This window comes from Oncorhynchus gorbuscha, linkage group LG15 (genome assembly GCF_021184085.1).
Source record: "Oncorhynchus gorbuscha isolate QuinsamMale2020 ecotype Even-year linkage group LG15, OgorEven_v1.0, whole genome shotgun sequence".
In the NCBI taxonomy this organism is placed as follows: domain Eukaryota; kingdom Metazoa; phylum Chordata; class Actinopteri; order Salmoniformes; family Salmonidae; genus Oncorhynchus; species Oncorhynchus gorbuscha.
The window spans coordinates 26,067,991-26,088,857 of NC_060187.1; the positions used below are offsets into that span (position 1 = coordinate 26,067,991).

The 20,867-nt window shown below is 42.5% G+C and overlaps 1 protein-coding gene across 8 annotated transcripts in view; it reads left to right on the forward strand.

The window, feature by feature from the left end:
• Nucleotides 1–3,263: 3,263 nt before the first annotated feature.
• LOC123996813 (circadian locomoter output cycles protein kaput-like) overlaps nt 3,264–20,867 on the forward strand; it is a 51,308-nt gene continuing 33,704 nt past the window's right edge. For all 8 annotated transcript variants that reach the window (XM_046300543.1, XM_046300545.1, XM_046300544.1 and 5 more), the window contains exon 1: nt 3,264–3,359. The gene's annotated coding sequence lies outside the window, so the exon portion shown is untranslated. The remainder of the gene's footprint in view (nt 3,360–20,867) is intronic.

Consider the following 20,867-nt stretch of genomic DNA (forward strand, 5'->3'; position numbering starts at 1 on the left):
GGTAGTGACCTTAACTGACCTAAGTCAGGATTAAATGTCAGGAATTGTGAAAAACGGAGTTTAAATGTATTTGGCTAAGGTGTATGTGAACTTCCGACTTCAACTCTATGTACTATATAAAGATACAACATGCTCACAACCTGCCATTGGATAGAAATTATAAAGAAATTGTGCATGTCAAGTTATAGTAAATACTGTATAGAAAATTATATTTACCATCTATTTCTATTCATCACTTTAAAAATAACAGTTTTGAAATGTCTACCTTGTATTTTTAGCAATTAGATTGAGCCTACCATTCCTTATCTGATGAATTGGTGCCAAATATTTCTCAGCAAAACTGATTTTGCATGAAAATACTTGGGTGAAAGATGTTTGAAACCCCAATAAATGCTCAAAGGTTCTGAACATAAGAGAAGAGGCATTACAAGTGTTAAAGGTTTATAGAGTTTTGTACTTAGAGCTTTGAAAATATACCACTTACATCTGAAAAATGTACCAAAATGATTGAAAAAAACAAATGTTTATTTGTAAAAAATATTTGATAATGGCGCTATCTGGTGGTTGTCCAAAGAACATATCAGAAAACATAGTCCTCTCTTCAGCACCAAGCCCATTCCAAGGAAATGGTACAGTTCCCTCATTTAGAAGTTGTGTACATTTGTTTAAGATTATTATCATAGTGTTGAAAACCATACAAAATAAAGTGTTTGTTTTTTCTCAGCTATTGGGTCAGGTTCTGAGTGCTTGTTTGTTTTTTCGCTCTCAATTCCTTCAGGGAAACAGCACATTTGAGCAGGGGCCATATAATATCCTAAAGCAGACAGAACTTTGTGTCATGATGGTAGTTAGTAATAATAGCGTAGGACTACTGGATCTATGTTCATTATTATTTTTTACTTATTTAACCAGGCAAGTCAGTTGAGAGCACATTCTTATTTACAATGACTATGTAGGCCTATACAGTAAATCTCCCACATCCAGCATGCTGCAAAATCTTTAGTAAAACAGTAGCCTAAATACAGTTTATTTGTCAGCTTGCAAACCTGCAAACTGACTTTGCACTGAACTATGCCCCAGAGAGCTATCATTAATGGAATGTGAGGTCAATAGTGCTAACACAATAAAGACTATAGTTCAAGTATTGTGCCAGATTTCATGTTCTTCCTGTACTTTATACTATTATCAATGGGATACATTTCAGAGTAGGCTATGATATGGTGATAACAATTGCTAAAACAAAAAGTCCATCATTTCCAAACAACCAGGTCAGGCCATGTCTGAAGACCCAAAATAAATATGAAGTTCTGTAGTAGGCTAATATTGTCTTACTGGCTTTGTTATTTCTGTGGATTGTGTGAGTTTACAGCTGGGCAATAGTCCTGGTCCATTTCGATTTTACAGTATGTCTCTCCTTGTTCCACCCTTAATTGTTCAGAATCTAACAAACGGATAGTCCAAAAATATTGAAAGCTCGTGCCCAACTTTTAAAGGGACGTTCTGTTTGACGTAAATCCTGTTGTGAAAACGCACAATCCAGTGATACGACACACCAGCTGCCAAGCGTCTATTTTCCCGCGCACAGTAAAGGTTGGTTGACTCGTGAGTTTGACCTAGTTGGCACTCTGCCAACTCAGTGAGCGCTCATGGAGGCCAAAGATTTGGAACGTTTGTATAACAGGAATTCAGAGCGCGCGTGCGTAGCCACAAACCATTCTTAAAAAGATTCACATGAAACGAACATAGTTGTTGTTTACACCATCTAATAGCAAAATAAGGATTGTGTTTACTGATTTTACTCAGATGATACAGCAGGTGAAAAAGCTGGATGTGGAGTTCCTGGGCCTGGCGTGGGTACATGTGGTCTGCGGTTGTGAGGCTGGTTGGATATACAGCCAAATGATCGAAAATTACATTGGAGGCGGTTTATAGTAGATAAATTGACATTCAATTATCTGGCAACAGCAATATTGGACATTCCTGCAGTCATCATGCCAATTGTGTGCTCCATCAAAACTTGAGACTGTGGCATTGTGTTGTGTGACAAAACAGTACGTTTTAGAGTTGCCTTTTATTGTCCCCAGCACAAGGTGCACCGGTTTAATGATCATGCTGCTTAATCAGCTTCTTGATATACCACACCTGTCAGGTGGATGGATTATATTAGAAAATGAGAAATGCTCACTAACAGGCATGTAAACAAACAAACATTTTAGAGAAATAAGCTTTTTGTGTGTGTGGAAAATTTCTGTAATCTTTTATTTCAGCTCATGAAACATGGGACCAACACTTTACATGTTGTGTTTATATTTTTGTTCAGTATACATAGGCCTACATGAAGAAAATGTTTAGGGTAGGCTATTATGAGAAAAAGTGTTCAGTAGCAACAAATGATAGGCTATGCGCTGCGTTCATATGCTTGTCGTAGCTTCCTATTTCCTACCTGTGATGTCAGAAATACGACTTCGTTTCATTCATGTACTTTTTGATCGGAACAATTCTTCAACCTATAATAAGACTTTAGCTGTCTTGATAAGGTTGATAAGTTAATTCTAAGCAACGTTAGCTAGCCTATCTAGCTTTCTTAACAATGACAATATCTGTAGTTGTTTAAAACGGATTTGTTATAATTTTTTATTCCCCACTTGTAAACTTATTCAGACTTGAAGGGTCTTTCAAGTGAACTTACGAATAGGAACGAGGAACTTCCAATATCTCGGATAATACATAAACACAGCAATAAACCCGTTCTAGATACACAACAACTATAATAAAATGAAAGGAAATATGAGGAAGATATAAAAAAAATAGTACTTTACACTATTGCATGGAAGAAACAAAAATGTGTTTGGCTGTGTGATGGTAACCCTTTTAGTTTACAGATAATGAACCACTAATATAAACTATGAAACATAATAAATCATTGAATATATATGATTTATATAAAACATCTGGTTTTGTATTTAATATTCCTATAAAATACTAAAGGAGCCATTTATCCATGTTGACTTTAAAGTTTATAATTCCGTATATATGCCTATACGCAGAACACTTTTTTAAGTGCCTCGAAAATGTATAGGCTACTTCTTTCCAAAAATATAATTCAACAACAAAACTAATTATGGTTATGGTTGTTGTGCTAGGATAGATGCTTTGTGTTATTATCTAAGCGAAACATAATTCACTCAAACGTCTTACAATATTTGCAAGATATGGATGAGTTTATTGTGCCAAATTGAATGCTCAGTAAAAATGCGCATGCGCGTCAGGAGACCGCGGTAGGCCCTGCTGTTTATCCAACTCCAGATCAACCCAGCGCAGAAAAACAAGGAGCAGGAAAATCCCGATGAACAGAGAAGGTAAGAATTACATTTTTACCGACAAAATCTACAATAATTTGGAAACGCGCCTGTTTATAGTGCGGACGCAGTCATATTGAAGAGGAGTCAACGGAGATGTTTTCTTGTTGTTGCTATGTTTGCTTGATTCAGAAGGCCTGGTGACCCACATTCATAATCTAGGCTACAAATACCGGAGAGTGAGCAGCAGAACGCCGCAGATGTTTTTGAGGTTTAAATATTCCCCGGGTTTCGTATGTTTACAATCTTCTGTAATATTGTTGCTATATCTATCGCATAATGTGTTAACTTTGTTTCTATATTTAACCTGGTTGCTCGCAATGACCCCTGTTTTGGAGTGATGAAACGCGCAGTTGGTTTCGGGTGCGCGTTCGGAATGACAGCACAGTTGCGTCTGTTTCACAGTAATTTCTAGCGATGTTCATTTTGGGGTTGAACGCTGCGGTTGTGCAGCTAAGGTGCCATTAGCTGTGGATGCGATTGTTACGTTTTTACTGTGCAATCGGATGCTTTCTCATGGATTTGGGCTCTCCCGTGTGAAACAAGTCCAAGTTATCCAGAACATTTTCACCTAGGTTCCGCGGACGCAACCTGTAAATGTAGCGAGCGGGTTGATCCAGTGAGAAATTCAAATCAATATTATGCAGAGGAAATCCGTTGGCTTTTACGGGGATGAACATTTAGCATGAGCTTGAATGGGTTTGTCAGTGATCAGATATACTGCCAATGGGCATAATGGACACTGTAATCAAGAATGAGTTACAGTTACAATTCGAACCTCGATTTTGGCTCATAGAATGAGGGAGAGCATTGTGCGCCAGTAAACTAAATAGCTGCAGTTTGTGTATTTTTCTCAAAATATTGCAATGTAGGCTATGGGTAAAAAAATGCAGACCACTTATATTTGTTTGCAGATACAGTGGCTCTTGTAAGCAACATTTTTAGCATATATAAAGAACACAAATATAAATGCAAAATGCAACAATTTCAAATATTTTACTGAGTTACACATCATATAATGAAATCAGTCAATTGAAATATATTAACCAGGCCCTAATCTACGGATTTCACATGACTGGGCAGGGGTGCAGCCCACCCACTGGGGAGCCAGGCCCAGCAAATCAGAATGAGTTTCCCCCCACAGAGAAATTAACTCTCAATTCTCTGGCAACAGCTCTGGTGGACATTCCTGTAGTCAAGCATGCCAATTGCACGCTGACCTCAACTTGAGATATCTGTGGCATTGTGTTGTGTGACAAAACTGCACATTTTAGAGTTTCATTTTATGGTCCCCAGCACAAGGTGCACTTGTGTAATGATCATGCTGGTTAATCAGCTTCTTGATATGCCACACCTGTCAGGTGGATGGATTATCTTGGCAAAGTAGCAATGCTCAAATTGGTGGAGATTTTGAGAAATTTGGAACATTTCTGGTATAAATTTTTTTTTAAAAATCAGCTCATGAAACCAACACTATGTGTTGAGTTTATATTTTTGTTCAGTGTATATGGCTTTTGACTCGGCTACAATGTATTCCACTGGTAAAAGTCTAAATGGCTTTAGTTCTAGTAACCAAATCAGTTGAGTAACCTATCTGACCATCTTCATTCTGTTATTGTACTGCCTTGATGTAGGCTACAAATGTTGTTTATTTATGCACGGGATGCCTGACAAATGCAATTTGGGTTCACTGGCTCCTGTGATGCTCAGTAGTGTTGGACAGCCTTGAAAAAATACTGATATGTTTCTTAATCAGCTGTAAAACAAGCAATTCCATGGTAGGTAACAGTAATACATTTTAAAGTGAAAAATCTTGTATGTTAAACAAAAAACAATTATTGCAAAGTTAAACAAACCATACAACTCTATACACAATTTTAGTAACAAAGTGATGCACTGTTTGTGCAGTCATTGTTACTAAACTTTGCATCTGCACTCTGTTACCGTGGAATTGCCCAGTATCACCTAACAGTGGCCAATGTTTGCCTAGTCCAGGATGGATACGTCATCTGTTATTGATAAGTTGCCCTCTGACTTATGCCGATCCAATATCTGCACTGACGGATGCAGCGTGTAACCAATGCTGAAACATCCATTTAACCATGCAAATGGAATAACAAGTTGTTCAGTGGCTCTATGGTTGAACAAGTTGAGGGCAGGCCATGGTTAGTAATTCCTATTCTGTAATGGAATAAAGATTCTGCACACTCAGGATCAATGCACAAATTTCATTTAAGTATGCTAAGCTTTCAGTCGCAAGACCTTCATCAGAGCATACACATTCTTATCATTCTTAATAGTTATCCACTCTGAGCTGTATCTGTTTTGTTGACAGTACTAGAGATACCTAGTTTCCCCTGCATCTAGTCATGTCTTTAGTGCTGTGTCTGTGACTTGTCTGAGTGACCTTAGTGTTGTTGTTTGTGTTTAGGAGTTTGTGGCAAAGTTGTATTTGAGTACTGCACAATGCATGGCCTTTATGGCCCTTGGAAGCTCTCTTCCCTCAAACCATCATTGGGTGCCACGTCACAGCTCTCACACAATATTGGGCAGGAAGCCTTAACCTGCTGCACAGTAGCCTGTTGTCTGAATTCTAGAAACTGCACAGTGACTTTTGGTTTGACTGTGGCCAAGTTAGGTGTGTCAGTCGCTCTCCAAATAGTACGCAGTTTATTTCTTAGCCTAAACCTTGTATTCTTAGAAACTGCACAGTAAGGAAATATGTTTGAGGCGATGTGCATTTGACACCTAGACTCCGGCATACAATATTAGCTGCCCTCAGATGGAGTGACGTATGGTGTTGTTAATTTGATGCTAAGATAAAATGAAATCAAAATGTATTTGTCACGTGTGCCAAGTATAGCAGGTGTAGACCTTACAGTGAAATGCTTGCTTACAGGCTCTAACCAACAGTGCAATAAAAATAAAAAGGTATTAGGTGAACAATAGGTAAGTAAAAAATAAAAACAGTAAAAACACAGTGAAAAATAACAGTAGCGAGGCTATATACAGTAGCGAGGCTATATACAGTAGCGAGGCTATATACAGGCACTGGTTAGTCGGGCTGAATGAGGTAGTATGTACATGTAGATATGGTTAAAGTGACTGCATATATGATAAACAGAGAGTAGCAGTAGCGCGAAAGAGGGGGTGGTGGGTGGCGGGACACAATGCAGATAGGTGCAGGGGCACTTGTTGGTCGGGGCTGATTGAGGTAGTATGTACATGAATATATTGTTAAAGTGACTAGGCATATATGATAAACGGAGTAGCAGCAGCATAAAATAGGGGTTTGGGGAGGGCACACAATGCAAATAGTCTGGGTAGCCATTTGATTACCTGTTCAGGAGTCTTATGGTTTGGGGGTAAAAGCTGTTGAGAAGCCTTTTGGTTCTAGATTTGGCACTCCGGTACCGCTTGACATGCGGTAGTAGAGAGAACAGTCTATGGGGTCTTTGATAATTGTTAGGGCCTTCCTCTGACACCGCCTGGTGTAGATGTCCTGGATGGCAGGCAGCTTAGCCCCAGTGATGTACTGGGCCGTACGCACTACCCTCTGTAGTGCCTTGCGGTCGGAGGCCGAGCAGTTGCCGTACTAGGCAGTGATGCAACCAGTCCCAAGCACAACACAACAGCCTAGGGATCTCTAAGCTGAACCTGACAGCACTGCAGCAGGGAATGGCAGCTCAGATCGTATGCCCACCGACTACAGTTACATTACAGCCTGATAGTATTATGTCCTTAGGGCTTTTGATCTTGGAGCGTGTTATTAGTTCTTCACTGCAAAATACATTTGACAGTCTTGAAATCAATTGCAGTGTTAAAGAATCGATCCAAACCTTTGTGAAATGTGTACAAAATTAGCTGTGGAGTTCAGGAATCAATCCATGATGTGGAAATAATTAATGAGGAAACACACAAACAGAATGTCCTTTTTTAAGGTGGCAGAGTGAGGAGAGATCGAAACAGGCATGTGGTAGTACGGCTGTAAGACCATATCCCTTGTGTAGCTACTCTGAACTTACTCTCATTTTCATTATGATCTTCCAGTAGAATGGAGGCTAATATGCAAATCCAGCTCGTTCCAATAAGCATACTTGACACTTCTGTTCCCTTTTTAGTTATAGAGGTGGTCTTTTCCAGTAGTCTACAGTAATGTATCTAGGTCTAACTCAGTGTAGGACACCACCTCTCTTCTTGGGATGTATGTCAACCGTTTGATGCGAACTGACCACTCTGTGTCATGATGTTCAGGAAGAAATGGACGCAGATGGCTTTTTCTTCTAGCATAAGCTTGTCTCTGGCATTTGTACGCTATTGTGGTGCTGCCTGAAATTACAGTCTTTGTTATAGCAGAGCACCAAAGCTTTCATCACCGACAACAATATGTCACGTCTTTGACCATCGTCTGAAATAGCAAACCTTTAGCCACATTTTTTATTTAATGAGCATCTTATTTTAACGCACAACACATCCATTTAATCCTTTGGTGTCAAAGTTCATTGCTCTTATATAGCATTGACTTCATCTTCAAATTGTCGGGTTTAATGTATTTTTCTCTTATGTATTCCTTGTATATTGCTAGAAGTTTCAGGGTAGGTAAACTTTAGTCTAGCACTACCTAGGTCAGACATAAATGTCAGTGGTGACTCAGACCAGACGGTGGATATTCTGTGTAGAATGTGATCTCCACTCAAGTGGTGTCCTCCTCTACAGTGGTAATGGCCGTCCGACTGGCTCTGTCTTTGTGCAAAGAGGATGGAAACAGGGATTGGTATGCTTTCATCAGAATGTAGCCTTATTTCCTTGCTTTATTATAGCACTGGAATTGATTGTGTGTGTTTCTGAATGGTGTGTGACTACTGTGGGAGCTTCAGGATGACCCAGATGTTTTAGTTGTGATTCATCTCTAATCAAAACCTCTGGGAGTAGCAGAGCAGGGAGGACGGCTCTCTGGGCTGACGGTTCTAGAACAGAACCATCAGCACTGTGATTCTCTCACATGGCACCACCTTGTCCTCTGAAAATATACACAATCCACCACAGCCAACCCCAATGAAACCTAAATCTACACCATAACACCATCCTCGGTCCAACAGCTTATTGGATTAATATAAACCAAAACTGCAGACTTAAGAGCAAGAAAGAATGTGATGGGTGTTTTGAGGCTGTTTTCCCAAATAGTGGATTGTGTTAGGCTAGTATCCAATTCCCTCTGGGTCTCTGCCTGCTAAAGACTGCATTCTGGCACGATACATTGTTTGTTTCTTTGGCTGGTCACAAGGACATTTGAGAAGCTTCAGGAGGGTCACGTCACAAGAATGTCAGGTAACAACTGTTTCATATTCCTACCATGTAGACTATCCCAAACCACAGGACAATCTTGATATAACTTGAGCATGATTATCATTGGCCTTTGTTTTTCTATTTTCCATGTGGACATTTTGAACAAGGCGGATGTGCAGAGACCACAGCCTGCAGAGGGTTTGTTGCCTTACAAGACATCTCTTAAAGTGAAGGAAGTAAGGAGATGAGGAAAAAGACTGCGTGGATTTTGAGGAATGTACAGTCTGTATGCAAGGATTCCATTTAGACTGGCACCATTGGTGTGACGGTCTGAATAATTTCTGCATAAACGCTGTGACCAATTTAGTTTATGTGTATATGTAATTTAGATTGAATGATCTAGCTATGTGGCAGCCTATTGGGGGATGGGTTTCTCAATGCTGGTCTTTGGGTTTGCCGAAGTAAAGTCCTTGGTAAAATGTGTCCAGGTAATAAGTAAAAATGGTGTTACGTAAGTGTTTTGGGATCATGGCCTGATTTTTAAAACAACAAAAATATATATTTTTTAAAAAATGATCGCCTGACTATCATGGAATAAATAGGTCAAATATCTATTGAATACGGTTTCTGATGTTGATGTGATTGTCTACTGTTGTACTTGTTTTTGTTTGTGTTGTTGGTGTATTGCTATGATGTAGGCTCGTCTTAGAAAGCTTGGACATACTGAGGGCTCCTTGATGACTTTGCCAGAGCAGTTTGTCTGTATCTTGCATCTCCAGAGAGCACACTCTTCCTCATTCAGCAGTCTGTAACTGTGGGAATTTCCCCTATAGCCAATGATCTCACTGTCTGGGCAACAGCAGACAGACAACCACTGAACTGATGTCTCCTTCCACCCTCCCTCCATTCAGCCCCATGACTGAGTTTGATGATATGAACATTAGATGGAGTTGATCTCAGCAGGAATACATTGTTGCTGGGCTGTAGTTGGTCATCTATAGGGTAAATTCCAACCTTTTGGGATGTATGTGGCAAATGGATTTTGGAAGAAAACTCTGCAACAAGTATTGGGATTAAAGGCTCCAAACTGAAGAAAATTGTGCCTTTTGATAAATTGACATCCCTGATCATCATCACCATTGGCTGTGATGCTAAACTATATGCTGCTGTGCACTCCAGTGTTTTTATGATGATTAAATTATAAGTTTAATTGTCGAATGCAGGCAGTGTTTGACAGAGCGTACCACCCTCTGTAGCGCTTTGCGGTCTCTGGCTGTGGAGTTGCCGTACCAGGCTGTGATGCAGCCTGACAGTATGCTCTCGATGGTGCCCCTGTAGAACATGGAGTGCCCTCGGAGACAGTCTACATTTCTTCAGCATCCTGAGGTTGAAGACTCTGTCGTGACTAGTTCACCATGGTGTTGGTGTGGTTTGCCATCTCAGCTCCTCGGTGATGTGTACGCTGAGGAACTTAACGTTTTTGACCGTCTCCGCTGTGATCCCGTTGATGACCAGGAATACGACTTTCCCGAATTGGATCCTTTGTTTGTACCCCCCCATGGCAATTGAACTTATCCCAGAGGCTGCTCCAAGACGCCGCCGGCAGAGAAGGGGTATTCGGGGTGGACTTCTAGTCCGACTCAGGAGGCTGGCACACCATCCACCGCTTCCGATTAGATTACTCGCTAATGTTCAGTCTCTGGACAATAAAGTAGACAAGCTCAGGTCGAGGATCTCCTTCCAGAGAGACAACAGGGACTGTAACATACAGAATCATGGCTCCCTCTGGTTATACTGTCCCCGTCCATACAGCCACCTGAGTTCTCAGTTCATCGCACAGACGGGAATAAAGAACTCTCTGGGAAGAAAGGAGGGGGTGTATGTTTCATGATTAACTACTCATGGTTTGATTGTGATAACATATAGAAATTCAAGTCCTTTTGTTCACCCAACCTAGAATACCTCACAATCAAATGCCGACCGTATTACCTTCAAGAGAATACTCTTCAGTTATAGTCACAGCCGTGTATATTCCCCCTCAAGCCGATACCACGACGGCCCTCAAGGAACTACACTTTACTTTATGAAAACTGGAAACTACATCCTGAGGCTGCATTTACTGGTGCTGGGGATTTTAACAAAGCACATTTTGAGAAAGAACTTCAGTAGTGTTTATCAACACATTGACTGTAGTACTCGCTTAGGAAAAACAGATCACTGCTACTCGCCTTTTCAAGACTCCTACAAGGCCCTCCCCCGCCCTCCCTTTGGCAAATCAGATCATGACACCATTTTGCTCCTCCCTTCCTATAGGCAGAAACTTGAACAGGACGTACCCGTGCTAAGGACTATTCAAGTCTGGTCTGACCAATCGGAATACATGCTTAAAGATTGTTTTCATCATGCGGACTGGGATATGTTCCGGGTAGCTTCAGAGAATAACATTGACGTTTACCTGGACAGTGTGACTGAGTTCATCAGGAAGTGTATAGGGATGTTGTTCCCACGGTGTCTATTAAAACCTACCCAAACCGTGGATGGATGGCAGCATTCTCGCAAAACTGAAAGTGCGAACTACCGCATTTAACCATGGCAAGGTGACTGACAATATGGTCGAATACAAACTGTGTAGTTATTCCCTCCGTAAGGCAATCGAACAAGCAAAACGTCAGTACAGAGACGAAGTGTTGCAATTCAACAGCTCAGACACAAGACCTATGTGGCAGGGTCTACAGACCATCACAAGATTACAAAGGGAAAACCAGCCATGTTGCGGGCTCAACGTCTTGCTCCTAGACAAGCTAAACGCCTTCGCCCGTTTTGAGGATCACACAGTGCCACCGATGCGGCCCGCTCCCAAGTATTGTGGGCTCTCATTCTCCGTGGCCGACGTGAGTAAGACATGTAAGCGTGTTAACCCTCGCAAGGCATGTTAACCCGGTCCAGACGGCTTCCCAAGCCGCGTCTTCGGAGCATGTGCAGACCAGCTGTCTGGAGTGTTTTACGGACATATTCAATCTCTCCCTATCCCAGTCTGCTGTCCCCACTTGCTTCAAAATGTCCATAATTGTTCCTGTACCGAAGAAAGCAAAGGCAACTGAACGAAATGACTATCACCATGAAGCACTCACTTCTGTCATTATGAAGTGCTTTGAGAGGCTAGTTAAGGATCTGTCGTGTCTTTGGCTATGCCGGATTAAGTGATATGACATGCTATTCTATAAAATCATTTCTTTGTAATTAATATTACGTGACTAAGCTAATCAGGTAAATGTAATTAACTAGAATGTCGGGGCACCACAAAATAATGATTACAGAGCTGTTATCATCCGAATAAACTCTTAAATACAGAGTAATCTTTTACATCAGTAGCAGTCAATATTTAATCCTCACTTTATTCAGTCCCATCTGAAAGTTGTAAATTAGAACCCTGGCTAACAAGTTGAATCAGCAATGTAAAATTTGGTTGAATTATTTATTTACTAAATAGCTAACTAATCACACATAATTACATCTTACACAGAATGGATCATACATTGATTACAAATTATGTCATAAAGGAAAACGTCCCGAGCGGATGGAACAGATATGACGGCTGGTTACGCAAAGAAAGGGGGTTGGGTTTTGAATGAAAGAGCGGGAAGACTGAGGAACAAAAAGATTTAGTTCATCAGGCAGCGATGCTATTGTAAATACAGTATCTTATGCATTCTAAATAACCGCCCATTTGATAAAAGAAAATGCAATAAATATTTACTCTGAGCTACGCTTCGGTAGATTAAAATCAAATCAAATCAAATCAAATTTTATTTGTCACATACACATGGTTAGCAGATGTTAAATGCGAGTGTAGCGAAATGCTTGTGCTTCTAGTTCCGACAATGCAGTGATAACCAACAAGTAATCTAACTAACAATTCCAAAACTACTGTCTTATACACAGTGTAAGGGGATAAGGAACATGTACATAAGGATATATGAATGAGTGATGGTACAGAGCAGCATACAGTAGATGGTATCGAGTACAGTATATACATATGAGATGAGTGTGTAGACAAAGTAAACAAAGTGGCATAGTTAAAGTGGCTAGTGATACATGTGTTACATAAGGATGCAGTCGATGATGTAGAGTACAGTATATACATATGCATATGAGATGAATAATGTAGGGTAAGTAACATTATATAAGGTAGCATTGTTTAAAGTGGCTAGTGATATATTTATATTTTTATTTATATATAATTTCCCATCAATTCCCATTATTAAAATGATTGCTGGAGTTGGGTCAGTGTCAATGACAGTGTGTTGGCAGCAGCCACTCAATGTTAGTGGTGGCTGTTTAACAGTCTGATGGCCTTGAGATAGAAGCTGTTTTTCAGTCTCTCGGTCCCAGCTTTGATGCACCTGTACTGACCTCGCCTTCTGGATGATAGCGGGGTGAACAGGCAGTGGTTCGGGTGGTTGATGTCCTTGATGATCTTTATGGCCTTCCTGTAACAACGGGTGGTGTAGGTGTCCTGGAGGGCAGGTAGTTTGCCCCCGGTGATGCGTTGTGCAGTCCTCACTACCCTCTGGAGAGCCTTACGGTTGAGGGCGGAGCAGTTGCCGTACCAGGCGGTGATACAGCCCGCCAGGATGCTCTCGATTGTGCATCTGTAGAAGTTTGTGAGTGCTTTTGGTGACAAGCCAAATTTCTTCAGCCTCCTGAGGTTGAATAGGCGCTGCTGCGCCTTCTTCACGACGCTGTCAGTGTGAGTGGACCAATTCAGTTTGTCTGTGATATGTATGCCGAGGAACTTAAAACTAGCTACCCTCTCCACTACTGTTCCATCGATGTGGATAGGGGGGTGTTCCCTCTGCTGTTTCCTGAAGTCCACAATCATCTCCTTAGTTTTGTTGACGTTGAGTGTGAGGTTATTTTCCTGACACCACACTCCGAGGGCCCTCACCTCCTCCCTGTAGGCCGTCTCGTCATTGTTGGTAATCAAGCCTACCACTGTTGTGTCGTCCGCAAACCTGATGATTGAGATGGAGGCGTGCGTGGCCACGCAGTCGTGGGTGAACAGGGAGTACAGGAGAGGGCTCAGAACGCACCCTTGTGGGGCCCCCGTGTTGAGGATCAGCGGGGAGGAGATGTTGTTGACTACCCTCACCACCTGGGGGCGGCCCGTCAGGAAGTCCAGTACCCAGTTGCACAGGGCGGGGTCGAGACCCAGGGTCTCGAGCTTGATGACGAGCTTGGAGGGTACTATGGTGTTGAATGCCGAGCTGTAGTCGATGAACAGCATTCTCACATAGGTATTCCTCTTGTCCAGGTGGGTTAGGGCAGTGTGCAGTGTGGTTGAGATTGCATCGTCTGTGGACCTATTTGGGCGGTAAGCAAATTGGAGTGGGTCTAGGGTGTCAGGTAGGGTGGAGGTGATATGGTCCTTGACTAGTCTCTCAAAGCACTTCATAATGACGGAAGTGAGTGCTACGGGGCGGTAGTCGTTTAGCTCAGTTACCTTAGCTTTCTTGGGAACAGGAACAATGGTGGCCCTCTTGAAGCATGTGGGAACAGCAGACTGGTATAGGGATTGATTGAATATGTCCGTAAACACACCGGCCAGCTGGTCTGCGCATGCTCTGAGGGCGCGGCTGGGGATGCCGTCTGGGCCCGCAGCCTTGCGAGGGTTCACACGTTTAAATGTCTTACTCACCTCGGCTGCAGTGAAGGAGAGACCGCATGTTTCCGTTGCAGGCCGTGTCAGTGGCACTGTATTGTCCTCAAAGCGGGCAAAAAAGTTATTTAGTCTGCCTGGGAGCAAGACATCCTGGTCCGTGACTGGGCTAGTTTTCTTCTTGTAGTCCATGATTGACTGTAGACCCTGCCACATACCTCTTGTGTCTGAGCCGTTGAATTGAGATTCTACTTTGTCTCTATACTGACGCTTAGCTTGTTTGATAGCCTTGCGGTGGGAATAGCTGCACTGTTTGTATTCGGTCATGTTACCAGACACCTTGCCCTGATTAAAAGCAGTGGTTCGCGCTTTCAGTTTCACGCGAATGCTGCCATCAATACACGGTTTCTGGTTAGGGAATGTTTTTATCGTTGCTATGGGAACGACATCTTCGACGCACGATCTAATGAACTCGCACACCGAATCAGCGTATTCGTCAATATTTCCATCTGACGCAATACGAAACATGTCCCAGTCCACGTGATGGAAGCAGTCTTGGAGTGTAGAGTCAGCTTGGTCTGACCAGCGTTGGACAGACCTCAGCGTGGGAGCCTCTTGTTTTAATTTCTGCCTGTAGGCAGGGATCAGCAAAATGGAGTTGTGGTCAGCTTTTCCGAAAGGGGGGCGGGGCAGGGCCTTATATGCGTCGCGGAAGTTAGAGTAACAATGATCCAAGGTTTTACCACCCCTGGTTGCGCAATCGACATGCTGATAAAATTTAGGGAGTCTTGTTTTCAGATTAGCTTTGTTAAAATCCCCAGCTACAATGAATGCAGCCTCCGGATAAATGGTTTCCAGTTTGCAAAGAGTTAAATAAAGTTCGTTCAGAGCCATCAATGTGTCTGCTTGGGGGGGGGTATATACGGCTGTGATTATAATCGAAGAGAATTCTCTTGGAAGATAATGCGGTCTACATTTGATTGTGAGGAATTCTAAATCAGGTGAACAGAAGGATTTGAGTTCCTGTATGTTTCCTTCATCACACCATGTCCCGTTAGTCATGAGGCATACGCCCCCACCACTCTTCTTACCAGAGAGATGTATGTTTCTGTCGTCGCGATGTGTGGAGAAACCCGTTGGCTGCACCGCCCTGGATAGCGTCTTTCCAGTAAGCCATGTTTCCGTAAAGCAGAGAACGTTGCCGTCTCTGATGTCCCTCTGGAATGCCACCCTTGCTCGGATTTCATCAACCTTGTTGTCGAGAGACTGGACATTGGCAAGAAGAATGCTGGGAAGTGGTGCGCGATGTGCCCTTTTTCGGAGTCTGACCAGAACACCGCCTCGTTTCCCTCTTTTTCGGAGACGTTTCCTTGGGTCGCTGCATGCGATCCATTCCGTTGTCCTGTTTGTTGTCCTGTTTGTAAGGCAGAACACAGGATCCGCGTCGCGGAAAACATATTCTTGGTCGACTGATGGTGAGTTGACGCTGATCTTATATTCAGTAGTTCTTCTCGACTGTATGTAATGAAACCTAAGATGACCTGGGGTACTAATGTAAGAAATAACACGTAAAAAAAAACAAAAAACTGCATAGTTTCCTAGGAACGCGAAGCGAGGCGGCCATCTCAGTCGGCGCCGGAAGTGTAAGATTGGTCGTAGATAGAAGGCAGGGTTGTCCAGCATTGATCTCTTGTCCTCTGATGAATGTCTCTGGTGGTAAACTAGATACGTTGTAGTATCGTTGTGTGTGTTAGACTGGATATGTCGTCCGTCCTTTCCTAGCCCACGTTTACAGCGGCTGCTGCTAACTCAACGGTTAGGAGGTATCACATCTGGAGTGAATCAGAGTTCAAAGTTCATACCAGGTTGCCATACTTTTAAGCTCGTGTTATATTCTGGCTGGTATAGACGAAATTCATCCTATTGAATCGTCATCTTCACGTTGAAATTCGATGCTAATTTTGTTAGGTTCTTGACGTTCAAACAGAGCTCACGCTGAGGTTGGCTTAGTTCTGTAGGTGATCTTTGTCCTGTCAACGTGCGGACCGCAAGTCCTCACGTCCTTGGAACAGAAATGTGAATTTTTGTCAACGGGTTTATATTATGGTGAAAGAAGGGCGTGTTTCATAGTTTACAACCAATGTCTGTTCACTTGGGTGGGGCCTCTATGACAAACCTTTCTCTCATTTAAGAAGCTAAAATTACATTTAATCTTTTCACAAATAGTTTAATATTTAAACATTCTAAATTGCACAACAATTCCATGTGAATCTGATAACTAGAATGTGTTGACTTTCCAAGATAGTTTGTCATCCTGTCCATTAGTAGTAATGTCTCAGACAACAACTGATCTGAGATCATATTCATTAAGCATATTTTCAACTGGTTGAATTACCGAAATATGGTTCCGTTTCCCACCTTTTGATGTTACCAGACTCTCTGCTTTACAAGAGTCAACTCTATAAATTAGAGAGAGAGAAAAGGGGAAAGGTATTTATGGGGGTCATAAACCTCCCCCAACAGGCCAACTTCATGACAGATCATATTAACTCCACTTTACCTGACACCCTAGACACACTTCATTTCCCTTACCGACTCAATAGATTCACAGACGATACAATCACCATTGTAATGCACACTGCTCTATCCCATCTGGACAAGAGGAATAGCTATGTAGGAACGCTGTTCATTCAACACCATCGTACCCTTCAAGCTCATCATTAAGCTCAGGGCCCTGGGTCCGAACTCCGCCCTGTGCAACTAGGTCCTGGATTTCCTGATGGGCTGCCCCAGATGGTGATAGTAGGAAACAACACCTCCACTTTGTGATCCTCAACACAGGGGCCCCATAAGGGTGTGTGCTCAGCCCCCTTCTGTACTCGCCTCTTCAACCTCAGGAGGCTGAAGAAATTTGTCTTGGCCCTCTGAAACTTTTACAGATGTACAATTGAAAGCATCCTGTCAAGCTGCATCACCGCCTGGTATGGCAACTGCACAGCCTGCAACCACAGGGCTCACCAAAGTAGAGGTCGACCGATTATGATTTTTCAACGCCGAGACCGATTATTTGAGGACCAAAAAAGCAGATACCGATTAATCGGCTGATTTAAAATGTATTTTTATTTGTAATAATGACAATTACAACAATATTGAATTAACACTTATTTTAACTTAATATAAAACATCAATAAAATCAATTTAGCCTCAAATAAATAATGAAACATGTTCAATTTGGTTTATATAATGCAAAAACAAAGTGTTAGAAGAAAGTAATATGTGCCATGTAAAAATGTGTGCCATATAAAAAAGCTAACGTTTAAGTTCCTTGCTCAGAACATGAGAACATATGAAACTTGGTGGTTCCTTTTTAACGTGAGACTTTAATATTCCAAGGTAAGAGGTTTTAGGTTGTAGTTAATATAGTAGTTAACCCACAGTTCCTAGGCAGTCATTGAAAATAAGAATGTGTTCTTAACTGTCTTGCCTAGTTAAATAAATAAAAAGTATTCTTAAAAAAAAACCCAAAAGAATCAGAAATCGGCGCCCAAAAATAACTAATTAATCGGCCATTCCGATTAATCGGTTGACCTCTACACCAAAGGGTGGTACAGTCTGCCCAACGCATCACTGGGGGCACACTGTTTGCCCTCCAGGACACCTACAGCACCCGATGTCACAGGAAGGCCAAAAAGATCATCAAGAACGTCAACTACCTGCGCCACTGCCTGTTCTTCCAGCTATCATCCAGAAGGCGAGGATGGTACAGATGTATCAAAGCTGGGGCCGAGAGACTGTAAAACAGCTTCTATCTCAAGGCCATCAGACTGTAAAATAGACCTCACTATCCGGCCACCACCCGGCTACTCAACCCTGCACCTTAGAGGCTACTGCACTATAAACATAGACATGGAATCAGTGGTCGCTTTAATAATAAAACACTAGTCACTTTAACAAAGTTTACATACTGCTTTCCTCATCTCATATGTATACTGTATTCTATTCTACTGTGTTTTAGTCATTGCCGCTCTGACATGGCTTGTCCTAATATATATATATATATATATTTCTTCTATTCTTTTACTTTTAGATGAGTTAATTGTTAGATACAACTGCACGGTTGGAGCTAGGAACATAAGCATTTTGCTAAACCCTCAATAACATCTGGTAAATATGTGTATGTGACCAATAAAATTAGATTTGAGGATGGGGTGCGTGCCCAGGTACACAAGGAGTACAGGAGGGTACTGAGGACATGGGGCCCCCGTGTTGAGAATCAGTGTCGGAGATATTGTTGCCATATGCGTGTGCAGTAGGTGAGGTGTTTGTTGACTCTGTTGTCTGATGAGTCATGATAGTGTAGCAGGTGACTGTGAAATCGGAAACGTTTTTGTTAGTCTGTTTGACCCCAGCCAATAAAGACAACCTTTGGACCAGGTGTGTCTGCAGGACTTTTTCACATGCAGAGAAAAACACTCATGTAGGCCAACACTCATGATGCATATGGGGGTAGGTGGTGACCAGTGGGCAGTTGGCATAGTATATTTTAATTTCCTCCTATCATGTGCTGGCCTGGCAGTACTCATTCCCCCTCCCTCTTTCTCGCTCTCTTTTTTTTTAACCCCACTGACCCAGTTGGCTGCAGTACGGGGCCATTGGTATGGTTCAGGCCCCTGTGGGACAGTGGCGGGACCCCTGCCAGCCTCTCCCTTCTCCCGCTGCTAGTGGAAACCGCTGCTCTTCTCTAAGACATTCCTGTCTGTGGCCTGTGGGACACATGCAAGCAGAGACTCCTTTTGTGCTGCCCGGGGCTGCGGGTGCATGTTCTTGGATGGAACACAGCTGGCTGCCCAGCTCTGGGAGGCTTCAGCTGCCCAGTGGTGGAGAGACTGGCTGGGGTAGGCAGGGCACTGGGCAGCAACATGGATATAGGAATAGCCTAAGCCCAGCTACAGTATGGGTCAATGACCATCAGAAGAATCAAGCCTGCTGCTGTTTGTCAGTAACTTCACTTACCAAGAAATCCACTGTATTCTCTGTTTTCTTGGAAATGTCAGCCTACTAATTAGAAGCCATTAACCACAGTGTGCACTGTAGCAGGCACACCCTCTCTTATTGTCTGAACGTGATTTAACATTGAGAGGTGCAGCCTCTGATCTGATAGCGGGAGAAAAAGAAGGTGTATATGCAAAGTGTGTGTAAATGTGTATTTGGTTGCAGTTCCCAGGAGTGAATGTGTTGATGCTCGTTGGTGGTTTCTGACTGCATTAGATCAATGAGGGATTCTCTGCCACAATGGCTGTGTTTACACAGGCAGCCCAATTCTGATATTTTTTTCCCAAACAAATCACATCAGATCATTTCACATCATATCAGAGCTGATCTGATTGGTCAAAAGACCAATTAGTGAAAGAAAAATATCAGAATTGGGCTGCCTGTGTCAACGCAGCCATAGAGCAGAACCTCTAATCCAGTTTATTCTCTGAAGGTTTTAAATGTTGGCGATGCGAGCCGATGGACCTGTTTCAATGGCTATGGCGGACTCATTTTTCCCATCCCTACTGTAAGCTCCCTGCTGCTACTTTTCAAATGTCGACACTCGGGCTATCCTACCCACTCACTGATAAATGGACCACAAATCCTCATTGGTTTCAGGTGTCAGGAATGGTACATACAGGCTTAGGCTCAGTTTAGAGAGGACCCATTCTGTATGCCAAGGTCCATATGATCCGGATCAGATTTTTTTTGTTTAATCTAGGTATTTTTTTTTCTTTTTTTTTCTGTTTTCCTTACTCTGTTTACCCTGCTATATTCATTTTAACCCGGTTTTAGTTTTACAATGCTTCTAGACCAGAATGGTGGAAGCACTTTCCTTGATGGAAAGAGTTTCTGCTGTATAATGGCAGGGGGGTGGGCAAGCTTGGTGATTGAGTCTCTCTCTCTCTCTCTCTCTCTCTCTCATATATTAAAAACAGGGGGTTTCTACTGTATAACATAGAAAGCACACGTATGAGGACAGTCTCTTCTCAATAGCATTACAGAACACTAAAACGGTAATGGATGGTTTAGACTGCTTGCGAGCAGCATCCAGTGATGGAGGTAGGTCCTCTCTGTGGTAGATAGGGCAGCCTCAGCCAGATATAAAGGGATTCTCTCTCTGCTCTATTATAGAATAGGGGAGGCTCACTCTGTGATGGAGTCTCAACTGTAGAGGAATTCAGCTATGCTATTTTTACCCTGCATGGTGCGGGTGGTTGCTATGGCGTTACCGATGGGCACCGTCGCTATGAGTGCGTGATGACAAGCAGCACCGATGATCCACTTCACGCACAGCACATCGGCACAATTTGTGTGTGTAGAAATGGTGAGAAAGTGTTGGTGAGTGAGATTTTGTGAGTGCGAGAAGCGATGTATTTGAGGCTACTGAGAAATGATGAAGGGGCTTCTGTGTGGGAGGTGTATTTGTCTGTTCGAGTGTATATGAGGGAGAAAGATCATTTGCGGCATCAGTGATTTGAGTGGCTGCTTTAAACATTTCTCTTTCCCTTCCACCACTTAATTTTCCA